The 24,637-nt window shown below is 37.0% G+C and overlaps 1 pseudogene; it reads right to left on the reverse strand.

Annotated features, from left to right (window-relative positions):
* Positions 1–11,337: 11,337 nt before the first annotated feature.
* The window catches only part of LOC127683772 (polyadenylate-binding protein 1-like), a 181,432-nt pseudogene continuing 168,132 nt past the window's right edge, over positions 11,338–24,637 (reverse strand).

Here is a 24,637-nt window from a genome sequence, read left to right on the forward strand (position 1 = left end):
AACAAGACCTATCATAGGGAACTGGGGCTTAGCAATTAGACTAGGCTAGATGGCAAATAATCCCAAGGACTCTGTCTATATTCCCTCAACACTATTATTACAGTTATACATGACTATAGCAATGTACAGTATTGCAACTGAGGTCTTCATATCACTAAAACAAACTTTGTGTTTAAGGAGTCACCCTAAGTCATTTGGTTCCACTCTACACTACAAACCTCATTTATTTCTTTTAGTGTCAATGTTTAAACTTGTTGGGTAGGTTCCACTTATTGCTAAATCCAAGTTTATCTAATATACTCAAACTTAGGCCCACCACCTTTCTTTGTAGCCTAGTTAATGTATGGAATGGAACCTTTCACTTTTTCTGAATTCTCCTTGACGTGCTATTAGTATAACTAATCCCTTTATCCTTCCTGACTCATAATACATGACCTGGACTTGTCATGCAATTTCCTTTGCTTAGTCTACGTCTCTCAATGTTCTCAGAGTTCTACAATACAGCAGCTGTTGCAGTAGCTTATCTATATTTCCGAAAATTTATTTCAACTTGGCATGGCTTTAAAAGTGATCCGTAAACACATTACACCCAAATATATTCTCCTACAATATCTTAGCTTATTTGATTATCTTATGTATAAATAGTGCTATTTCACAATGAAAATGAATGCTGTAGAAATAAATTTTGGTTTCCTTCTTACACCCATCATGCCACCCTCAAAGAACTTTTTTTTTCGTTGCAAGAACATAAAACCAAAGGATAAATCACTATTCTGAACTTAATTCCCCTCCCCCACATTTTCCATTTCCAACAAACAATCTAGAAACAAACACTCTAGAAAAAAGTTCTATTTTTATTCTCACCTAGATTTTGGCTTCTCTCAGCAACATGGTCAGCACCATGACCACTGTTTCCAGTTTAGAACATGCCACTGTCTGTTCACTGTTGGACTGTACACAGGATGACTAGACAATGTTCTCAAGAGGGATTCACAAGGAAGCATCCTTACTGTGATACATTTTTTTGTCACTTGGATATACTTCCACAAAATATCAGAAATAGGTATGTTTATGGCACCTTTCTGAATCTTGGGTTTAATTTCCTCTTGCTCAGTTACTAAGTAAAGAACACTGAGATTTTAACTACAGCAAGACCGAAGCAGCCAGTGTCCAGTTTTGTAACCATACAAAGTCATATGCCATTGTTGGTGTTGAGAAGTGATATCTTGATTCTACCTTTCTGATTCCTGTGCTGCAGAAAGTTCATGCCTTGAATCATGCCAAGAAATTTGTAGACTCCCAATGCTCTGTTTTTCATTTCTTCATGATTAAAATAGACTCATTTTAAGTTTCTGCACTTACAGAAGTTTTAATTGCCACTTTTCTTTTTCACTCTTGCTCCTTGAACTAATTTCTTTACATAGCAACCTGATTGCTATGTTATCTCATGACTTTATTTAATGCCCTCCAATTACCTTCCATCTCTTTTAAAATTAACTCCATATTCTTTAACAAAGCTAATAAATCTACTATGTATCAGTTTGGCAATTCCCTTTTATATTTACTAAAAATTTTTTATGTGTGTGAGTGCCTGAATACATGTGTTTGTATGGTTGTATGCATTATCTACTGCCTGGATGCCAGAAGGAGGTATTAGATTTCCTGGAAGATGGAGTTTTAGACTGTTATAAACAGATATATTTCACAATGGGCACCAAATATACCTGCCCCCTCAAGAACAGCTAGTGCCATTTCTTCTGCATGACTAACCTCTTTTGTAGCTCAGCCCAATGCTGGAAGCACTACTTATAGCAGAACAGTCTATGGCTCTTAGTGAAGTAATTAAGGATTTCTAGGGACCATTATAAGAGTAAAGGATATATGGTCAAGCCCAATATGACTACTTTATGTAAAAAATGAGAAACGCTCCAAGACACATTAAAATACCCAGAGATAGTTATTGCTGATATGCCAGTAGGAAAGAATATATATTAAAGTATTGTAATCTTTTTCTTTGTTGATTTTATTTAAGTTTTTTCATTTTTAATAGTTATTCTATTTTTTTACATTTCAAATGTTATCCCTTTCACAGTTTTCCCTCCATAAACCCCTTTTCCCCTCACCCCCCCTCTGCTGCTATGAGGGTGCTCCTTCAACTGCCCAGCAACTCCTGCTTCAGCTGCCTAGTGTTCCTCTATGCTGGATCATTGAGCCTCCATAGGACCAAGGGACTTACCTCCTAGTGATGCACAATAAGGCCATATTCTGATACACATTCAGCAGAGAGACTCCGGCCAGAGCCTGACTAATACTGATATGGATGCACACAGCAAACCATCGAACTGGGCATGTGGACCCCAATGGAGGAATTAGGGTAAGGACTGGAGGAGCTGAAAGGGGTTTGCGACCCCATGGGAAGAACAACAATATCAACCAACCAGAACTCCCACCACCCCCTCCCCAGAGCTCTCAGGGGCTAAACCTCCAAACAAAATTGTACATGGGGGGAAATTAATGGCTCCAGCTGGATAATTTATTGTAATCTCACTACAAGAAATGCCAACATAGTTCCTTGGCCTTAGAGAACCCTAATTTATTTTTCATGATTGCTACAAAAATGTTTCTTTGCCCCAGATTAATGCCATTCAGGCCACACTTGCTTTTGCTGTTTTCATTGCTATGAGTTTCACTGAACAAGGATAGTTTTATTTCTTACTCAGTGCCTAGATTTGCAGTCTGTCCAAACTTATAACAAAGAAAGGTTGTGAGAGTGATTAAAATGATTTCTGTGCAAATTAAATATCAAGAATGAGCTTCTGTTTCAATTAATATAATTAGAATTCTCAATGTTTCATCTTCCCAAACCGAATGGCATTCAGTTTTAAATATGAAGTAAATATACTTGTCATTAATTTAGGAGTGTGAGACTTTTGCTTTAGCTACTACTGAATAAAGTACTGAATTCTGAAGAGGGACTTGAATTGCAATGGAAATCATTCTTCAATCACTGCCTTAATGAGAGGCCCCATTGTCAAGGTCCAATGGCTGTTGGATGCTCAACTGGACAAAAATACAGCCATATTTTAAAGATCTGTTACACAATAGTTTATTTAGGACTATGAGAGTTTGTCTGCTGTCCTGTCTTAGAAAGTCAGCTGGCAAACTTTGAATTGAAACCAATCTATGGCTAATAAACTGTGTTAAAAAAAAAGTCAGTAGTACCAAGCTTTGTAGAAGGTTTGCCATTTTAAGAAGATATTCTGTGTTCATTTTCACTGAATCAAAGATGTTAGCTGAAAAGAAAAGGCTTTAAATTAAAGTCCTCAAGCACATTGGTCTTAGAAGCCTTGAGTTTTTGGTGGCATATTAAGTGTTAACCATGAAACCTTCATTGTGATTTTTGGACCACAATTTGGTTGTATCATTTTACTCTTTATACCCTGTGGCAGGATCAAAGGGCAAAGGTATAATTTTTTGCATACTTCAGCCTCTTAAGTCACAACTGTGTATTTTCTATGTATATAATTTCAAAACGTGTTTGCAAATAAATATATCAAAATACCAAAGACATTAAGCAAGACATAGAATATTTCAGCTAATCCTGGGAACTCCTTTACAACCCTTCACCATTATTCTTACTCACTGTCAGTGATCATTCCAGCAAAATGTTCACTGCTCTTAAACTTCAACTAAAGTCAAGGAATATGAAGTCATTTGTGTCTACCTTTGAGATAGAATCTGATATATATGGTTTATAAAATGTACTCATTTTGTCAAATTTAGGTGTCTTACCTTACTAACATAAGTATTTGAAGTACATTTCTAAATGTAAATACAGATGTTTACCAGTTTTCTTATGGCTCTAACATTAGTCAATAGTGGATGATTATTCTTTTAAAGATAACCTTATTTCTGTCTTATTTTCATGGTTTTATTTCAGTATCACCATAAGGTCATCTATAAAATTCAATTTTTTTTCAAAATTATAACTTTAATGAGAATGATTTATAATATTCTGTTATGTTGTCTGCCTTGTCTAGTTTTGTCTTCAGTTCTGATAGATTTTATCTATATATCTTGATACTTGAAATTTTTATGTCACTGAATCAATTACCTATTTAAGAATTATATTTTCTAGTATTATCTTTCACATTTAAAATTAATTTGCCTAATATTAATAGAACCATGAAATAGTTCCTATAGTTTTATCTTTATTTTATATTCTTTGACCTTCAGTTTTCTTTTAAATTATGTTTATTATACACATATGAATATCATTTTATAGAGATATTTTAAATTTTACCTATGTATATTGTATTTACTTAATTTCTATTTCCCCTATGTCTCTTCCAGCTCTCAACTATTTCTGTTCCCCACATCCGTTCTTGAATTTATGACATCTTTTACTTTAATTACCATTTTTATATAGACACATAAACACACACACATACACCAAACAAATAAATAAGCAAGCAAGCAAACAAAACAAAATAACAACCACAACAAAACCATTTTGAGTCACTTAAGTGTTCTTCATTAGTATATGTGGTTAGGTCTGACATCTTGAATCAGATATTGTTCAGGTGTTCATGCCTGGAAAAGACTGGTTCTCCCTCTCTCAGTAGCCATTAGTTATCTATTACTTTTTAACTAGTGGTGGAGTCTAGTGAGATTTCCATCTATGTTGATATGCCTACTGGTTTTATTATTATAGGGTCTTATATAAGTGGCCAATTGCTAAGATTTCATGGGAACACCTTTCTTATATACAGAAGACAATAATTTACAGCACATATCCTGGTCAGGCTTTTACATTCTTTCTGCCATTTCAATCCTTTATGATCCTTTGAGTCTTAAATGTAGTGGATGTGCTATAGATGTATCATCTGGGGACTGGGCATTCAGTGATCTGTTTCCTACATTTGACCTGTTTTGGATTTTTGCAGTAGTCAACATATTTGAAAACCAACGCTTCTTTAATGAGACTGAGAGCTACACTTATATCTAAATATTCAGAGCTGCTATCTATAATATAGCTTTTGTCTTGAGTTACTTACTCAGTATACTTTCTAGTTCTTTCCATTTACATGACATTTGCATTATTTTATTTTTACATACAGTTGGAATTAATTCTAGTATTTGTATTATCACATTGTTATTATCAATTCATAAGTTAAAGAATATTTAGATGGTGTAAATTTCCTAGCTGTTGCAAATAGATAAGCAATGAATTCAAATCCAAATAACTGGCAGTAGGAAATACATCCCTTGGGATGTACTGAGGAGAGAAGTATAGGAAGGTCAAAGAGTAGGTCTACTTTAAATTTTTGGATAATTCTTTAGACTAATATCCATAGTAGATGCACAAATTTATCATTCCTCCAATAGTGAAATAATGTTACTCGTTCCCACACCCTCACCAGCATTGGTTATCAATTGTTTTCTTGATATTAACCATTCTGTTTTTCTTTTAAATTCTTCTTTTATGACCACAATTTCCCCTCTCTCCACTGCCCCCATTCTACTCCACTTCACTCTCCCTCAGATTCATGACTTCTCACTTTCTCTTCAGAAAAGAGCATGGATATCAACCAAATAGGGCATAAAATATTGTAGTAAAACTAGACACAAACATTAATATCAGGGCTGCACGAGGCCAGCCAGTAGGAGGAAAGGATACCAAAAGCAGGAAAAAAAAAGTGGGAAGAGGCAATGTGATATCTAAAGATGTTTTAATTTATATTTTCTAAATTACTTAGAATTTTTAACATCTATAGTCTATTGTTTATTAAGTTTATTTGTTTTCTTGATATTTTTTAAAAAAATTCTTAGTATATTTTAAATAATAGTCCTATATAGGATATATAGATTCTAAAGACTATCCTGTCCTATCAGCTTCGTAGATTTATAGAAGCATTTATTATTTTACAAGGTTGAATTTATCAATTTTTCTTTGTAAACAAATGGGGTTTTACTCAGAAAGTTTTTTTTTCTACACCAGTATCTTATAGGACACTGCCTATATTTCCTTCTAGCAATTGCAGCAATTCAGGTAGTATTGGCCTGGTAGTGTCCTTGATCCGTGCATTCCTTTCTTTACTCTTTAAATCTTAATGTTACTACTCACTCATCTTTAGTGTAATTATCACTATCATTTTCTTGGGATTTTTTTAACTGGATGTTTATTTAATTGTTGTTTTTGACAAAATTCAGCATCCTTTCATGCTTAAAGTCTTGGAAAGAACAGGAATTCAAGGCCCATACCTAAACATAGTAAAAAGCAATATACAGCAAACCGGTAGCCAGCATCAAACTAAATGGAGAGAAACTTGAAACAATCCTACTAAAATCAGGGACTAGACAGGGCTGCCCCCTTTTTCCTTATCTTTTCAATATTGTATTTGAGGTACTAGCTAAGGAAATTAGACAATATAAGGAGGTCAAAGGGATACAAATTGGAAAGGAAGAAGTCAAACTATCATTATTTGCAGATGATATGATAGTCTGCCTATGTGACTCAAAAATCTCCACTAGAGAACTCCTGCAGCTGATAAACAGCTTCAGCAAAGTGGCAGGTTACAAAATCAACTCAAGAAAATCAGGAGCTTTCCTATACTCAAAGGATAAGCAGGCTGAGAAAGAAATTAGGGAAATAACACCCTTCACAATAGCCACAAACAGTATAAAGTACCTTGGGATGACTCTTACCAAACATGTGAAAGATCTGTATGACGAGAACTTCAAGACTATGAAGAAGTAAATAGAAGAAGACCTCAAAAAATGGAAAAACCTCCCATGCTCATGGATTAGGAGGATTAAGATAGTCAAAATGGCCATTTTGCCAAAAGCAACATACAGATTCAATGCCATACCAGTCAAAATCCCAACTCAATTCTTCATAGAGTTAGAAAGAGCAATTCTCAAATTCATCTGGAATAACAAAAACCCAGGATAGCTAAAACTATTCTCAACAACAAAAGAAATTCTGGGGGAATCAGTATCCCTGACCTCAAACAATATTACCGAGCAATAGTGTTAAAAACTGCATGGCATTGGTCCAGTGACAGGCAGGTGGATCAATGGAACAGGATTGAAGATCCAGAAATGAACCCACGCACCTATGGCCACTTGATCCTCAACAAAGGGGCTGAAATCATCCAATGGAAAAAAGAGAGCCTTTTCAACAAATGCTGCTGGTTCAACTGGAGGTCAGCATGCAAAAGAATGCAAATTGATCCATTCTTGTCTCCTTGTACTAAGCTAAACTCCAAATGGATCAAGGACCTACACATAAAGCCAGACACTCTGAAGCTAATAGAAAAGAAACTGGGGACATTGGTACAGGGGGAAAGTTCCTGAACAGAACACCAATAGTCTATGCTCTAAGATCAAGAATTGACAAATGGGACCTCATAAAGTTATTTTTGTTTTAATCATTTTATTCTGTGTTTTGTACCTTGTCTGAAGAATTCCTGTGTTCTTCATCTTTTAATATTAGGGCTTTACACATATTTTTTTTAACTTTTTTCAAGAAATGCAACGTGTTTTCAGCATGTCACACTAGCTAGTGTTCATATCTACTATTTCTGTAAATCATAAAGAATATTCTAATGAAATTAATCCTTAGCCTATTATTTAGCACTTTTATCACATAATTAAAATGTAAACAATAAACTATATTATTTTGCCATAAATTTTCAAATAACCTTTAAAGCGATTAAGAGAATAAAAAGAAAGAACTTTTATTTGCACTTATTTCCATTTTTATATCCTTTTTCCCCATTAACTTTGGTTAATTACTGATGTCTGACTAATGTCAAAGTATTTTTGCATATGTTGTATTAATTAATCAGATTTTTTTCATTCATCCTTGCATTGACAAATGTTTTTTCTAGACAAACTACTTTATTATTTTAAACAAGAATTTTGATTTAAGGACCATTCATTTGTCTATTTAAAATTTCCTTCTGTCTTTCTTATTTTTGAGTAGTAGCAAGATTTGTTAGTTAAGATGGAGAGCTGACCCTGGACATGTGGAAACAGATCAGCAGGCTGAATAGCTCATTTTCCACCCAGGCACAGATCCATGTTTTGGAGTTGGCCCACCCCAACATTTACCCATCTATGAACTGCTGAACCACATGAACGGACCTGCTCTGCCTCTCTAAAGCTGTAGGATATCAATGATGTAATGCACCAACAGGATATTTGAGAGAAGGCCAAGTGAGCATCCAGTATTGCTGGTGTACCAGAAATCAAAGGCTTCTAACCAGACAATGATTCATTAAAATGAACATTTGTAAGCCAAGCTGTTTGAGTGAAAGGGTATTCTGCGTGTCACACCATGACAAATCATAGCTGCCATGATAAGATGTTCTTGTTGTTGTAGTTGTTGCTGCTGTTTTGTTTGTGTGATGGTGGTGGTGGTTGTGGTGGTTGTTTTATTTGTACTTGTTTTGTTTGCTTTGTTTTCTTTTAGTGGAGAAGTTGCAAGAGATGATAGCAGATTGAAGGGACAGGTGCTTGAGTAGGATTGAGGTTCATGATGTAAAATTCACAAAGAATTGATAAACTGTTAACAAGAACAATAACAACAACAAAGAGTGTTTTCATCCAGGTAAGCATTGGACTAATGCATTAAACTACATTAAGTAATAAAATCTTAAGTGTACATTTTCTGTTATAAATACCTTTATCAGTGATGCTGCTTACAGTGTCACTCTATGAAGAATTGGGATCCAATTTGAGTTTTGAAGTAGAACAATGGTTTTTAAATATAGAAAAATATTTTTCTTTACTGTGATACTTATAGGAAATATATTTTTCATTTTACTCAGGAAATGAAAACTACACTTAAAGGCCTGTCAGAGCTAATTCGAGTATCATATGTGTGAATCATAATATCAAACTGCTTTTCTTTATATGTTAATGATTTTAAATTGTACCATTTATTTTATTTTTTAATTTTATTTAATCATTTTTTTATATTCTAGATTTTCTGCTTCCTGGACCACCATCCAACTGTTAAAGATGCCATATCTCTATCCGCTCCATCTTCACAAGAATGTGCCCACCACACCCACACCCACCCCAACAGACCTCTCCACTTCCTGGGCCTCCAGTCTCTTGAGGGTTTGGTGCATCTTTTCTGACTGAACAACAGCTGGCATTCCTCTGCTGTTTATGTGTTAGGGGAAGCATATTAGCTGGTATATGCTGCCGATGACTGGTTGGTGGTCTAGTGTCTGAGAGCTTTCAGGGGTCTAGATTAATTGAGACTGCGGTCCTCCTACAGGGTTGTACTCCTCACTTTCTTCCAACTTCTCCCTAATTCAACAACAGGAGTCAGCAGCTTCTGTCTATTTGCTGTGTATAATACTCTATCAGTGGCTTGTTGGCTATTTTAGAGGGCTGTCTTGGTATGTCCCTTTTAGTCTGTACCCCATAATCTCAGTAATAGTGTCAGGCTGGAGTGTGAGCTGGATTCCAATTTTGGCCTATCACTGGGCCTCCTTTTCCTCATGATCTCCATTTTTCTCCCTTTAGTTTTCCCAGACTGGAACAATTCTGAGTCAGAGTTTTGACTGTGGGATGGCAACCCTATTTCTCACTTGATGCCCTGTCTTTCTGCTGGAGGTAGGCTCTATAAGTTCCCTCTCACCAGTGTAGGGCATGTTGTCTAAGGTTTCTCTCTTTGAGTCCTGAAAGTCTCTCACCTCCCAGTTCCCTCCATCATTCTGGAGGGTCAACCTCCCTCCTCCCTCCTCCCTCCTCCCTCCTCCCTCCTCCCTCCTCCCACCTCCCACCTCCCACCTCCCACCTCCCACCTACCTCCCACCTCCCATCTCCCACCTACCTCCTACCTCCTACCTCCCATCTCCCACCTACCTCCTACCTCCTACCTACCTCCTACCTCCAACCTCCAACCTCCAACCTCCAACCTCCAACCTCCAACCTCCAACCTCCAACCTCCAACATCCTACCTCCTCCCTCCTACCTCCCTCCTACCCCTTAACTCCTACCTACCTCCTACCCCCTACTTATGTTCTACCTCCTACCTCCTGAAGATGCTTGTCTCTGTTCTTTCTGCTCACCCTCAAGGCTTCAGTCCTTTCTCTGTACACAATATATGATCATGTTCTTCTCTTCTCCCTGTCCCCTTTCCCAGCCAAGTCCCTCACTCCTTCTTCTCTTCTGAGATTGCTTTCTTCTTCCTACAAAGTGGGATTGAGGCATCCCCACTTGGGCCCTTCTGCTTGTTAACCATTTTGAGTTCTATGGACTTTTTCTTGGGCATTCTGAACTTTTTCAGCTAATATGCACTTATTAATGAGAACATACCATACCATGTGTTTTCTATTGAGTCTGAGTTATGTCATTCAGGATGATATTTTCTATTTTCATCCATTTGCCCACAAAACTCAGGATATCCTTTCTCTTAATAGATGAATCATATTCTCTTATGTAAATGAACCACATTATTAGTATACATCCATCTGTTGTGGGACATCTGGGTTGTTTCCACTTCTGGCTATCACAAATAAGGCCACGATGAACATAGTGAAACATGTGCCCCTGTGGCATGGCGAAGTATCCTTTGGGTATATTCCCAAGAGTAGTATTGTTGTGTCTTCAGATAGATCTATTTTCAATTTTGTGAGGAACTTACAGAATGATTTACATTTGCATTTTTCTAAATATTACAGATATTTGTGTATAAATTATAGTTTCTGGTTTTGATAGTCTGGATTTTCTATGTGTGCAATGGTATATTTCTCAGTATCTGTAAATGTTCCTTGTCCTTTTTCTTTGACTCTTTTAAAATGTTTTTCTTTATATTTGTTTGATTTGTGTCTTAGGGTGCTCAAGAATCACAGTAATCATGGCATGACTCTCCAAATTGAAGGAATTTATTGTAATGATTTACAGTCTGTAACCTAACTAACCCAACATTGGGCAGCTGTGAATGGGAAGTCCAAGGATCTAGAAGCTGTTCAGTCCCATGAGGCTAGTTCTTTAAGCTGGTCTTCTGTAGAAGTAGGGTCTAATAGGTGTCCTGGCAAAATAAGGGCAACCAGTTGAAGAAGACTAAATCTTCCATCTTCCAATGTCCTTAGGTAGGTCTTTAGCAGAAGGTGTGTCTCAGATTAAAGGTGTCTACCATCATGCCTGTATTTAAAATTTGTTTCATACCAGGTGGACCTTGAACTCAGAGACTTGCCTCAGTCTCCTGGAATTAAAGGCATGTACTACCTTGCCTGGGTCTATGTTTTTCACTATGCCTCAAGATCTGCATGTCAAGATCCAAGTCAGAAACATGTCTTCCAACCTCAAGATCTAGATTACAGGCGTGGCCTCTCTTTCTGGAGTGTAGTTCATTCCATATGTAATCAAGTTAACCACCAGGATAGCCATCACAGTTTTTGCTTTTTGAAAAATTTTTTCTCCTTTAGAAATTTTTATTAAAGCAACAATTTTATAACCCAAATTATGTTTCTTTGCTCAGTGATCTGTTCTACTCCTTAAAACAGAACTGAGGTAGGTCTCAAGCTACTTCATAAAGGAAGAAATGCTTTAAATTTTTATAGTTTGAAAATTCTTTTCCCAGGGTCCATAAAACATTATTTTTTTTCTTATATTTTACTATCTTTTTGTTTGTTTTTTGTTTTAACTCAAGTAATCTAGGACTAGCACTGTTTATAGACTGGCATTTTGCTCAGGTTATAAGGCTCAAAGTTTCCTTTCATTTTTTTAAATTTATTTTCTATTTTGCAATGTTTTTTCATAATATTTAATTTTTGATGTTTATGATTTAGATGGTTGGAACTGTTCACTGATTTCTGGATAGACTCTTTTGATTGGTGGGCTTGTAGAACAACTACAGCTTCATCCATCTTTGTGTGGAGAGACTGGAGACTCAAGCATGTGAAGCATTTCTGAGTTGTCAATCTCTAACTGCATGTGAATGATTTTGCCAGCAAGGGAAAGGTTCATGACTTGAATAAGAGTAAACAGCCTAAAAAATTCATGAATTCATTGTTTTTAATGGCTGAATAGTATTCCATTGTGTATATATATCACATTTTCTGTATCCATTCCTCCATTGAGGGATATCTGGGTTCTTTCCAGCTTCTGGCTATTATAAATAAGGCTGCTATGAACATAGTGGAGCATGTGTCCTTATTGAATGCTGGGAAAATGGATGGAACTGGAAAAATATCATCCTAAGCGAGGTAAAGCAATCACAAAAGAAAACACATGGAATGCAATCATTGATACGTGGATAATAATTAGCCCTGAACTTCTGAATACTGTAGATACAGTTAGCATATCAAATGATTCCCATGAGGAAGGAAGAAGAGGGCCCGAATCCTGGAAAGGCTTGATCTAGCATTGTAGGGGAGTACCAGGACAGAGAAAAGGGAGGGGGAAAGATAGGAGAATGGATGGAGAGAAGAGGACTTATGGGACATATGGGGGGGTGGACTGGGAAAGGGGAAAGCTTTTAGAATGTAAACAAATAATATAAAAAAAAAGAGTAAACAGTCATTCACCCAACATTTGTTTTTGTGGGGGTGCAGATACCAACATGGAAGCAGCTGAAGGTTCTTGACTTTGCACATGAACACTAGGCTGTCCCATGGTAACTTGTGGCTTTGGATTAAGATGTTGCTGGGGATTGCCGACTCCCACTGCCTAATTATACTGGGAAACAGTGCAAACAGCAGGAGTGGCTTCAGCAGCAGCAGCTGCAGGATGTGGATCCATTATCTGTGTTGATGTGTTAGCAACATACTGTGTTGACATAACTTGTGGAATCTGTGAGGAAGCTGGTCTCATCGTACTGAATGGTGGTCTAGTAGCAGGTTGGTAGCAGGCATATTCTGGAATGGATGAGGTTTAGCACACTGAGCAGTCCAGTGAAGACTTGGTCTTTCTTGAGCAATTTGACTAGGAGGATATTATGCAGCACAGTTCTGAGTCAGTGGGGTTGCTGCCATGAAGTAACCTGAAGGAGGTGTTGTCCGGTAAAGGTTGAGCATGGGGTTGGGCACAGCTCAGCTTACACACTTGCCATCCTCATCATGTTAGTGAAGTGAGATTGGTGCTCTTCTTTGCACTGAGCTAAAACTACATATAGTGGCTTCTTGGCTGCAATTCTACCATTCACCGCTACTGTTTTAATGACTTCTTCAGAGGATGAAAAACATGCTAAAGCAAACCCCTTGCTGTGCCCACCCTCTATCATTACTTTTGCACCAAATTGTAGCAAATTGAGAAGCTCCTTCCAGAGAAGCTAGTCATCAGTACCATCATCAAGGGTTTTCACATAAAAATTCACACGTTGATATCTGGTGATCCTACTTTGCTTCATCTGTTCAAATATGTACTTAAGTTCCGTCTCCCGTTCCACTTTTTTTCGGAGCTTGACTAGCATAAATCTATTATCAATTGAGCTCCTTTCCATTCACCTCATCCACAGCTTCCTGTGCATCTTCATGCCTTTCAAAGTTTACAAATCCAAATCCTTTGGATTTTCCACTTTCATCTGTCATTACTTTAACAATTAAGGCAGGTTCAAACATGCCAAAGAGTTTCTCAATGCACTCATCATCCTTGTCTTCTCTAAAGTACTTGATGTAAAGATTGGGGAACGCCTTTGCCCTTGGACCAAGTTCTGCTTCTTATCCCTTCCAAGATTTAAATAATCCAACAAACACTTTGTGATCATTTAGAAGTATGTCATTCACTTTTCAATAGCTCTTTCAGCTGCTTCCTGTGTTTCAAAATGTACAAATCCATAGCCCTTGGAGCTTTTATTTTTGTCATCACTTTTTTTATAACCTGGCTGCAGTTTCCCCTCTATGCTTTTCTTCCAGTTACCCTAACCCTGTAAACTCAAATTCTCTTTCTATTAAGAAAAGAGCAGGGATGCTGAAAAAGCATTTGACAAAATTCAGCATCCTTTCATGCTTAAAGTCTTGGAAAGAAAGGGAATTCAAGGCCCGTACCTAAACATAGTAAAAGCAATATACAGCAAACCGGTAGCCAGCATCAAACTAAATGGAGAGAAACTTGAAGCAATCCCACTAAAATCAGGGACTAGACAGGGCTGCCCCCTCTCTCCTTATCTTTTCAATATTGTACTTGAGGTACTAGCTCAGGCAATTCGACAACATAAGGAGGTCAAAGGGATACAAATTGGAAAGGAAGAAATCAAACTATCATTATTTGCAGATGACATGATAGTCTACCTAAGTGACCCAATAAACTCCACTAGAGAACTCCTACAGCTGATAAACAACTTCAGCAAAGTGGCAGGTTATAAAATCAACTCAAGCAAATCAGTGGCCTTCCTATACTCAAAGGATAAGCAGGCTGAGAAAGAAATTAGGGAAATGACCCCCTTCACAATAGCCACAAACAGTATAAAGTATCTTGGGGTGACTCTTACCAAACATGTGAAAGATCTTTACGACAAGAACTTCAAGACTCTGAAGAAGGAAATGGAAGAAGACCTCAAAAAATGGGAAAACCTCCCATGCTCATGGATCGCCAGAATCAATATAGTTAAAATGGCCATTTTGCCAAAAGCAATATACAGATTCAATGCAATACCCATCAAAATCCCAACTCAATTCTTCACAGAGTTAGAAAAAGCAATTAACAAATTCATCTGGAATAACAAAAAACCCAGGATAGCTAAAACTATTCTCAGCAGCAAAAGAAATTCTGGGGGAATCAGTATCCCTGACCTCAAGCAATACTACAGAGCAATAGTGTTAAAAACTGCATGGTATTGGTACAGTGACAGGCAGGCAGATCAATGGAACAGGATTGAAGATCCAGAAATGAACCCACACACCTATGGCCACTTGATCCTCGACAAAGGGGCTGAAAACATCCAATGGAAAAAAGATAGCCTTTTCAACAAATGGTGCTGGTTCAACTGGAGGTCAGCATGCAGAAGAATGCGAATTGATCCATCTTTATCGCCTTGTACTAAGCTCAAATCCAAATGGATCAAGGACCTCCACACAAAGCCAGACACTCTGAAGCTAATAGAAAAGAAACTGGGGAAGACCCTTGAGGACATTGGTACAGGGAGAAAATTTCTGAACAGAACACCAATAGCGTATGCTCTAAGATCAAGAATTGACAAATGGGACCTCATAAAATTACAAAGTTTCTGTACGGCAAAGGACACCATCAAAAGGACAAATCGGCAACCAACAAATTGGGAAAAGATCTTCACCAATCCTACATCAGATAGAGGGCTAATATCCAATATATATAAAGAACTTAAGAAGTTAGACTCCAGAAAACCAAACAACCCTATTAAAAAGTGAGGTACAGAGTTAAACAGGGAATTCTCACCTGAAGAACTTCGGATGGTGGAGAAGCATCTTAAAAAATGCTCAACTTCATTAGTCATTAGGGAAATGCAAATCAAAACATCCCTGAGATTTCACCTTACACCAGTCAGAATGGCTAAGATTAAAAATTCAGGAGACAGCAGGTGTTGGAGAGGATGTGGAGAAAGAGGAACACTCCTCCACTGCTGGTGGGGTTGCAAATTGGTACAACCACTCTGGAAATCAGTGTGGAGGTTCCTCCAAAAACTGGGTACCTCACTTCCAGAAGATCCTGCTATACCATTCCTGGGCATATACCCAGAGGATTCCCTACCATGTAATAAGGATACATGCTCTACTATGTTCATAGCAGCCCTATTTATATTTGCCAGATGCTGGAAAGAACCCAGGTATCCCTCAACAGAAGAGTGGATGCAAAAAATGTGGTATATCTACACAATGGAGTACTATTCAGCCATTAGAAACAATGAATTCATGAAATTCTTAGGCAAATGGATGGAGCTAGAAAACATCATACTAAGTGAGGTAACCCAGACTCAAAAGGTGACTCATGGTATGCACTCACTAATAAGTGGATATTAACCTAGAAAACTGGAATACCCCAAACATAATCCATACATCAAATGAGGTACAAGAAGAAAGGAGGAGTGGCCCCTTGTTCTAGAAAGACTCAGTGAAGAAGTATAGGGCAAAACCAGAACGGGGAAGTGGGAAGGGGTGGGTGGCAGGACAGGGGGAGAAAAGGGGGCTTATGGGACTTTCAGGGTGTGGGGGGCTAGAAAAGGGGAAATCATTTGAAATGTAAATAAAAAATATATCGAATAAAAAAAAGAAAAGAAAAGAAAAGAAAAGAAAAGAAAAGAAAAGAGCAGGCCTTCTGTGAATATTTACCAAAAATTGCATATCAAGCTGCAGTAAGCCTGAGCACCTTCCCTATAACAAGGATGGGACTAGGAAACCCAATAGGAGAAAAAGAGTCCCAATAATCTGGCAAAAGAGTCAGAGACAGCCACAGCTTCCACAATTAAGAGTCCTACAACAATGACCATGTGGTATTTTTACAACTTCTGAGACTGTCTCCAATTTCTTTCTTCAAGGACTTGAAGTTATTATTTGAGTTGCATCATACTAAGGTATTTTATATTATTTGTAGATATTATAAAGGCTGTTGTTTCCTTGATATCTTTTTCAGTCCATTTATCACTTATATATAAGAGGGCTACTGATTGTGTGTGTGTGTGTGTGTGTGTGCGTGCATGCGTGCATGTGTGTGTGTGTGCTCACGTGTATGTATGTTTGTGTTATCTTGTATCCAGCTGGTGTTTATCAGCTGTAGGAATTCTTGGGTACAATTTTTGGGGTCATTTATAGATACAATTATATGCAAAGAATGGTACTTTGCTTTCTTGCTTTCCAATTTGTATCCAGTTGGTTACTTTTAATTATCTTATTTTTCTAGCTTGAACTTTCAGTTATATATTGAATAGATATGTAGAGAGTGGACAGCATTTTCTAGTAATGGAATTGTTTTAATTGCTCTCCATTTAATATGATATTGGATATCAGCTTGTTATATATTGCCTGTACTATATTAAGGTGGTGACTTGAATCCATGATCTCTCCAAAACTTTTATAATGAAGAGGTATTAGATTTTTGCCAAAGGCTTCTTCAGCATCTAATGAGAAGGTCTTTTTTTCCAGATTGTTTACATTGTGGATTACATTGACAACTTTTCTTATATTGAACCATCCTTGTATCTCTGAGATAAAGCCTACTTGATCATGTTAGATAATCCTTTTGGTGTGTTCTTGGATCCAGTTTGCAAGTATTTTATTTTGCAGTGTTCCTTTTGTTTATATTCTGTGGAATACTTTGAGGAGTACTAATTTTTCTTTGAAAGTCCTGTAGAATTTGTGCTAAAACAGTCTGGCCCTGAGAATTTATCCATCTCTCTCTCTCTCTCTCTCTCTCTCTCTCTCTCTCTCTCTCTCTCTCTCTCTCTCTCTCTCTCTCTGTCCTTCCGTCCGTCTGTCCATCCGTTTGTCCGCCCACCTATCCATCCACCCATCCATCCATCCATCCATCCACCCACCCACCCATCCATCCATCCATCCATCCATCCATCCATCCATCCATCCATCCATCCATCTATCTATCTATCTATCTATCTGTCTGTCTGTCTGTCTGTCTGTCTGTCTGTCTGTCTGTCTGTCTATCTATCTATCTATCTATCTATCTATCTATCTATCTATCTACCTATCTATCTATCTATTCATTTGTTTTTTTTTTTTTTTTTTGGTTGGTTGGTTGGTTGGGAGATTTTTTTTAATGACTTCTATTTCCTTAGGGATATAGGTCTGCTTAAATTGCTTATTTGATCTGGACTTAACTTTGGTAAATGGTACATAACAAGGAATTTGGATACTTCTTTTAGATTTTCAAATTTCATAGCGTACAGGTTTTTGAAGACAGGTGTAATGATTCTTTGGATTTTCTTCTATCATTTTTGTTGTTATATCTGCTTTTCATTAGTTACTGTGACTATGGGTTTGGCTATCTTGCTGATTTTTTTTTTTTCAAAGAGCCAACTCTTTGTTTTCATTTCTTATTTTTTAATGTCAGCCCAGAGTTTATTTTGTGCTGCCTAATCCTCTTGGGTGTATTTGCTTCTTTTTGGTTCAAGAGTTTTTAGGTGTGCTTTTAAATTGCTAGTATGAAATCTCTTTAATTTCTTTATGAAGTTATTTAATTCTATGGAATTTCTTTTTATCTGTTTTCGTTGAGTCCCATAAGTTGGAATATTTTGTACATTCATTTTCATTGAACTCTAAGAAGTATTTAATTTGTGTTTATTTTACCCTTTGGTGGTCATTCAGTAAAGAGACGTTCAGTTTCCATGAGTTTGTAAGTGTTCTATTTTTAATCTTTTGTTGTTGAAGTCCAGCTTTAATCCATGGTTGTCTTATAAGAAGAATAAAGGGCATTATTTCAATTTTCTTGTATCTGTATTTTCAAGAAGGTCTCAGGAAGTGCTGAAACAAAAGTATATTCATTTATGTTTGGGCAAAATTTCCTGTAGATATGTGTTAAATCCGTTTGGTTCAAAACATCTGTGAATTCCACTTTTTCTCTGTTTAGAGTCTGTGTTAATGATGCTCTGATGAGAATGGGGTGTTGAAGTTTCCCATTATTGATGTGTTGCTTTCAGTGTGGGAATTAAGTTTTGTAATGCTTCCTTAATAAACCTTGCCTTTGCAACATGGATGTTTAGGAATAGAATACCTTCTTTTTTATTTATTTTATTAGACATTAAATGTAAAATGTATTAAATGTAAAATTATTTACATTTTAAATAGTATCCTCTTTCCACATTACCCCACTGAAAATCTATCCCATTCCCCTTCCCTGCTCACACCCTCCCCCCAACTTCCTGACTTTCATTCCCCTATTCTGGGGAATAGAGCCTTCACAGCACCAAATGTCTCCTCTTTCATTGATTTCTAAAATGGTGATCTTCTGCTACATATGTAGCTGGAGCCATAGGTCCCTCCATGTATTCTATTTGGTTGGGAGTTTAGTCCCTGGAAGCTCTAGGGTTACTAGTTGGTACATATTATTGTTCCGTTTCCAGGGCTGCAAACATCTTCAACTCCTTGGGTCCTTTACCTTGCTGCTCCACTGGGGACCCAGTGTTCATTCTTTTTGTTAGCTGTGAGCCATGGATATTTTGATCTACTTTAAAATAAGGATCAAAGTACCCACACATGGGTCTTCCTTCTTCTTGAGATTCATGTGGTCTATGAGTTGTATCTTGGATATTCTGAGCTTTTGGGCTAATATCTACTTATCAGCAAGTGCATACCATGTATTTTCTATTGTGATTGGGTTACCTCATACAGGATGATATTTTCTAGTTCCATCCACTTGCCTAAGAATTTCACGATTTCATTATATTTAAGAGCTTAGTAGCACTCCCTTTTGTAAATGTACCTCATTTTCTGTATCCATTCCTCTGTTGAGGGCCATGTGGGTTCTTTCCAGCTTCTGGCTATTACAAATAAGGCTGCTATGAACATAGTGGAATATGTTTCCTTATTACATGTTGGGGCATCTTCTGGGTATATTCCCAGCAGTGGTATAGGTGGGTCCTAAGGTAGAGCTATGTCCAATTTTCTAAGGAATTGCCCAAGTGATTTCCAGAATGGTTTTGCCAGCTTTCAATGCCACCAGCAAAATAGGAGTGTTCCTTTTTATCCACATCCTCTCCAGCATTTGCTGGCTCCTGAGTTTTTGATATTGGCCATTCTAACTGGTTTGAGGTGGAATCTCAGGATTGTTTTGATTTGAATTTTCCTGATGACTAAGCATGTTAAACTTTCTTTAGATGCTTCTCAGCCATCCAGTATTTCTTAATTGAGAATTCCATGTTTAACTCTGGTACCCCATTTTAAAAGGATTATTTGTTTCTCTGGTATGTAACTTCTTGAGTTCTTTGTATATATTGGATATTATCCCTCTATCAGATGAAGGATTGGTAAAGATCTTTTCTCAGTCTGTTGGTTGCCATTTTATCCTACTCACTGTGTCCTTGCCTAACAGAAGTTTGCAATTTTATGAGGTTGCATTTGTCAATTCTTGATCTTAGAGCATAAGACATTGGAGTTAAATTTGGGAAATTTCCCCCTGTGCCCATGTGCTCCAGGTTCTTCCCCAATTTCTCTTCTATTAGATTATGTGTATTTGGTTTTATGTGGAGTACTTTATCCAGTTGTACTTGAGCTTTGTACAGTGAGATAAGAATGGATCAATTTGCATCCTTCTACATGTTGAATACCAGTTGACCCAACACCATTTGTTGAAAATACTGTCTTTTTTGCCCTGGATGGTTTTAGCTCCTTTGTCAAAGATCAAGAGACCATAGGTATGTGGTTTCATTTCTGGGTCTTCAATTCTATTCCATTGATCTTCCTGCATGTCTCTGTACCAATACCATGCAGTTTTTTATGATGATTTCTTTGTTGTAAAGCTTGAGGTCAAGGATGGTTATTCTGCTAAATGTTATTTTATTGTTGAGAATAGTTTTCACTCTCTTAGGCTTTTTGTTATTCCAGAAAAATTTGGAAATTGCTCTTTCTAACTATATGAAACATTGAGTTGAAAGTTTGATGGGGATTGCATTGAATCTATAGATTGCTTTAGGCAAGATGGCCATTTTTAGTATATTAACCATGTCAATCCATGAGCATGGGAGTTCTTTCCATCTTCTGAGATCTTCTTCAGTATCTTTCTTCAAAGACATGAAGTTATTGTCATAAATTTGCTTGGTTAGAGCCACACCAAGGTATTTTATATTATTTGTTGCTATTGTGAAGAGTATCATTTACCTAATTTCTTTTTTAGACTCTTTATTCTTTGAATCTAGGAAAGCTATTGATTTTTTTCAGTTAATTTTATATCCTGCAACATTGCTGATGTTATTTGTCAGGATTAGGCATTCTCTGGTTGAATTTTTGGGGTTACTTAAATATACTATCATACCATCTGCAAATAGTTATACTTTGACTTCTTCTTCCCAACGTAAATGCCTTTTACCTCCTTTTGTTGTCTAATTGCTGTGGCTAGGACTTCAAATACTATATTGAACAGGTTGGGAAAAAATAGACAGGCTTGTCTAGTCCCTGATTTTATGAGGATTACTTCAAATTTCTCTCCATTTAGTTTAGTGTTGGCTACTGGTTTCCTGTATATTGTTTTTACTATGTTTAGGTATTGACCTTGAATTTCTGATCTTTGCACGACTTTTATCATGATGGGATATTGGATTTTGTCAAATGCTTCCTAAGAATCTCATGAAATTATCATGTGATTTTTTTTCTTTGAGTTTGTTATATAGTGGAATTCACTGATGAATTCCCATATATTGAACCATCCCTGCATCCCTGGGATAAGGCCTACTTGATCATGATGAATGATCATATAGATGTGTTCTTGGATTTGGTTGGTAAAAATTTTATTGTGTATTTTTCAATTGATATTTATAAGGAAACGTGGTCTAAAGTTATCTTTCTTTGTTGGGTCTCTGTGTGGTTTAACTATCACAGTAATTGTGGATTCATAAAATGAGTTGGATAATGCTCCTTCTGTTTCTATTTGTGGGATGGTTTGAAGAATATTGGTGTTAAGTCTTCTTTGAAGATCTGATCAAACTCTGAATTGAACCCACCTAGTTCTGAGATTTTTTTGGTTGGGTGACTATTGATGACTGCTTCTATTTCTTTATGGATTATGGTATTGTTTAGATCATTTATCTGATCTAATTTAAATTTGGTACCTGGTATCTGTCCAGAAAATTGTCCACTTAGTCTAGATTTTCCACTTTTGTTGAGTATAAAATTTTGTAGTACCATCTGATGATTTTTTTTTTTTTGGATTTCCTCAGTATCTCTTTTTATGTCTCCCTTTTCATTTCTGATTTTGATGATTTGGATACTGCCTCTTGTGTGCTCTGACTAGTTTAGCCAAGGATTTATCTATATTGTTGCTTTTTTTTTTAAAGACCAGCTCCTGGTTTGGTTAATTCTTTATCTAGTTGTTTTTGTTTCTACTTGGTTGATTTCAGTCCTGTGGATACGTTTGCTTCTTTGTGTTCTAGAGTTTTCAGCTGTGCTGTTAAGCTGTTTGTGTTTGCTCTTTCCAGGTTCTTTTGGAAGGCTCTCAGAACTATGAGTTTTCCTCTTTGCACTGCTTTCATTGTTTCCCATAAGTTTGTGTATGTTGTGCCCTCATTTTCTTAAATTCTAAAAACTTTTTAATTTCTTTATTTATTTCTTCCTTGACCAAGTTATCGTTGAGTGGAATGTTGTTCAGTTTCCATGTGTATGGGGGCTTTCTGTTGTTTTTGTTGTTATTGAAGACCAACTTTAGTCTGCGGTGATCTGATAGGGTGCATGGAATTATTTCAATCTTTTTATATCTGCTGAGGTCTGTTTTTTGACTGAGTATATAGTCAATTTTGGAGAAGGTACTGTGAGGTGCTGAGAAGTTATATTCTTTTGTTTTAGGATAAAATGTTCTATAGATATCTGATAAATCCATTTGGTTCATAACTTCTATTAGTTTCACTGTTTCTCTGTTTAATTTGTTTTTCCCTGGTCTGTCCATTAATGAGAGTGCAGTGTTGAAGTTTCCAACTATTATTGTGTGGAGGGTAATGTGCACTTTGAGCTCTAGTAATGTTTCTTTTCTGAATGTTGGTGCCCTTGTATTTGGAGCATGTATGTTCAGAATTAAAAGTTTTTCTTGGTAGATTTTTCCTATGATGAGAATGAAATGTCCTTCCTTATCTTTTTTGAGTACTTTAGGTTAAAAGTAGATTTCATTCGATATTGGAATCCTACACCAGCTTGTTTCTTGGGACCATTTGCTTGGAAAATTATTTTCTAGCCTTTTATTCTGAAGAAGTGTCTGTCTTTTTGCCTGAGTTGGGTTTCCTGTATGCAGCAAAATGTTGGGTCCTGCTTATGTATCTTACTCTATATGTTTATTGGAGAATTGAGCCCACTGATATTAAGAGATATTAAGGAGTCATGATTGTTGCTTCCTGTTATTTTTGTTATTAGAGGTGGTGTTATGTTTTTGTGTCTCTCTTCTTTTTGCTTTGCTAAAGAAGATTAATTTCTTGCTTTTACTACTGAAGAGTTTCCCTCCTTTTGTTGGTGTTTTCCATTCATTATCCTTTGAAGGACTTGATTTGTGGAAAGATATTGTGCAAATTTGTTTTTGCCATGAAATATCTTGGTTTCTACATCTATAGTAATTGAGAGTTTTGCTGGATATCATAGCCTGTGTTGTCATTTGTGTTCCCTTAGGGTCTATATGACATCTGCCCAGGATTTTCTGGCTTTTATAGTCTCTGGTGAGTAGTCTGGTGTAATTCTGATAGCTCTACCTTTATATGTCACTTGAACTTTTTCTCTTCTCCTTCTAATATTCTTTCTTTGTTTAGTGCATTTGGAATTTTAATTATTATGTGATGGGAGAAATTTCTTTTCTGGTCAAATCTGTTTGGAGTTTTATAGACTTCTTGAATATTCATGGGCATCTCTTTTTTTAGGTTAGAGAAGTTTTCTTCTATAATTTTCTTGAAGACATTTACTAGCCCTTTATTTGGATATCTTCACACTCTTCTATACCCATAATCCTCAGCTTTGGTCTCCTCATTTTGTCCTGGATTCTCTGATGTTTTGGTTCAGTAGCTTTTTGCATTTTTCATTTTCTTTGACTGTAGTCTTAATGCTTTCTATGGTATCTTCTGCATCTGAGATTCTCTCTTCTATCTCTTGTATTTTGCAGCTGATGCTTGGATCCATCACTCCTGACCTCTTTCCTAATTTTTCTATGTCCAGAGTTGTTTCCCTTTATGGTTTCTTTATTGTTTCTACTTCTATTTTTAGATCCTGGATGGTTTTGTTCAATTCCTTCTCCAGTTTTGCTGTGCTTTCTTATAATTCTTTAAGGGCATCTACCTGTTCACCTGTGTTCTTTAAGGGAGTTTTTATGTCCTTCTTGAAGCCCTATGTCAACATCATGAGCTGTGATTTTAAATCCAAATTTTACTTTTCCAGTGTTTTGGGGTATCCAGGACTTGCTGGCTTGGGAGAATTGGGTTTGGGTGGTGCCATGTTGCCTTGATTTCTGTAGGTAATATTCCTATATTTGCCTTTTGCCATCTGGCTATCTCTGGTGTTAGTTGGTCCTTCTGTTTCTAGCTGGCACTGTTCCATCCTGTGGGCCAGCAAGCCCGTCTCAGCACTCCTGGGTGACCAGTTCTTCCCTGGCCCAGAGTGCTGTGGCACTACCCAGTTCCTGGATGCAGGTTGAGCCCAGACTGACCCTGTCCCAGCTGTTCTGGCACTTTGATGTTCCCTTTGCTCCTGTCTGTACCTGCCCACTCAGTCACTGGAGAGAATATGGCTGCCTTACCTCTAAACCCAGGAGTCAAATCTCTCCCTAAAGAGCAGTTCTCCCCTGGTGGGATCAGTGCTCAGAAGCCTGAGGAGCTGCCCAGCACCTGGGTACATGTGGTGCCCTGGTGGACCCTGTCCCAGCTGTTTTGGGCACTCTAGTGTTGTCTGTGCTCCTTGCTATACTTGCCCAATCAGCTGCTGGAGAGAAGATTGCTCTAGAATATCTTCTTGGTCGATTTTTTATGTGTATAAAATGTCCTTCTCCATCTCTTGACTATGGCTGCAAATATATT

Source organism: Apodemus sylvaticus, chromosome 4 (genome assembly GCF_947179515.1).
Source record: "Apodemus sylvaticus chromosome 4, mApoSyl1.1, whole genome shotgun sequence".
NCBI lineage: Eukaryota > Metazoa > Chordata > Mammalia > Rodentia > Muridae > Apodemus > Apodemus sylvaticus.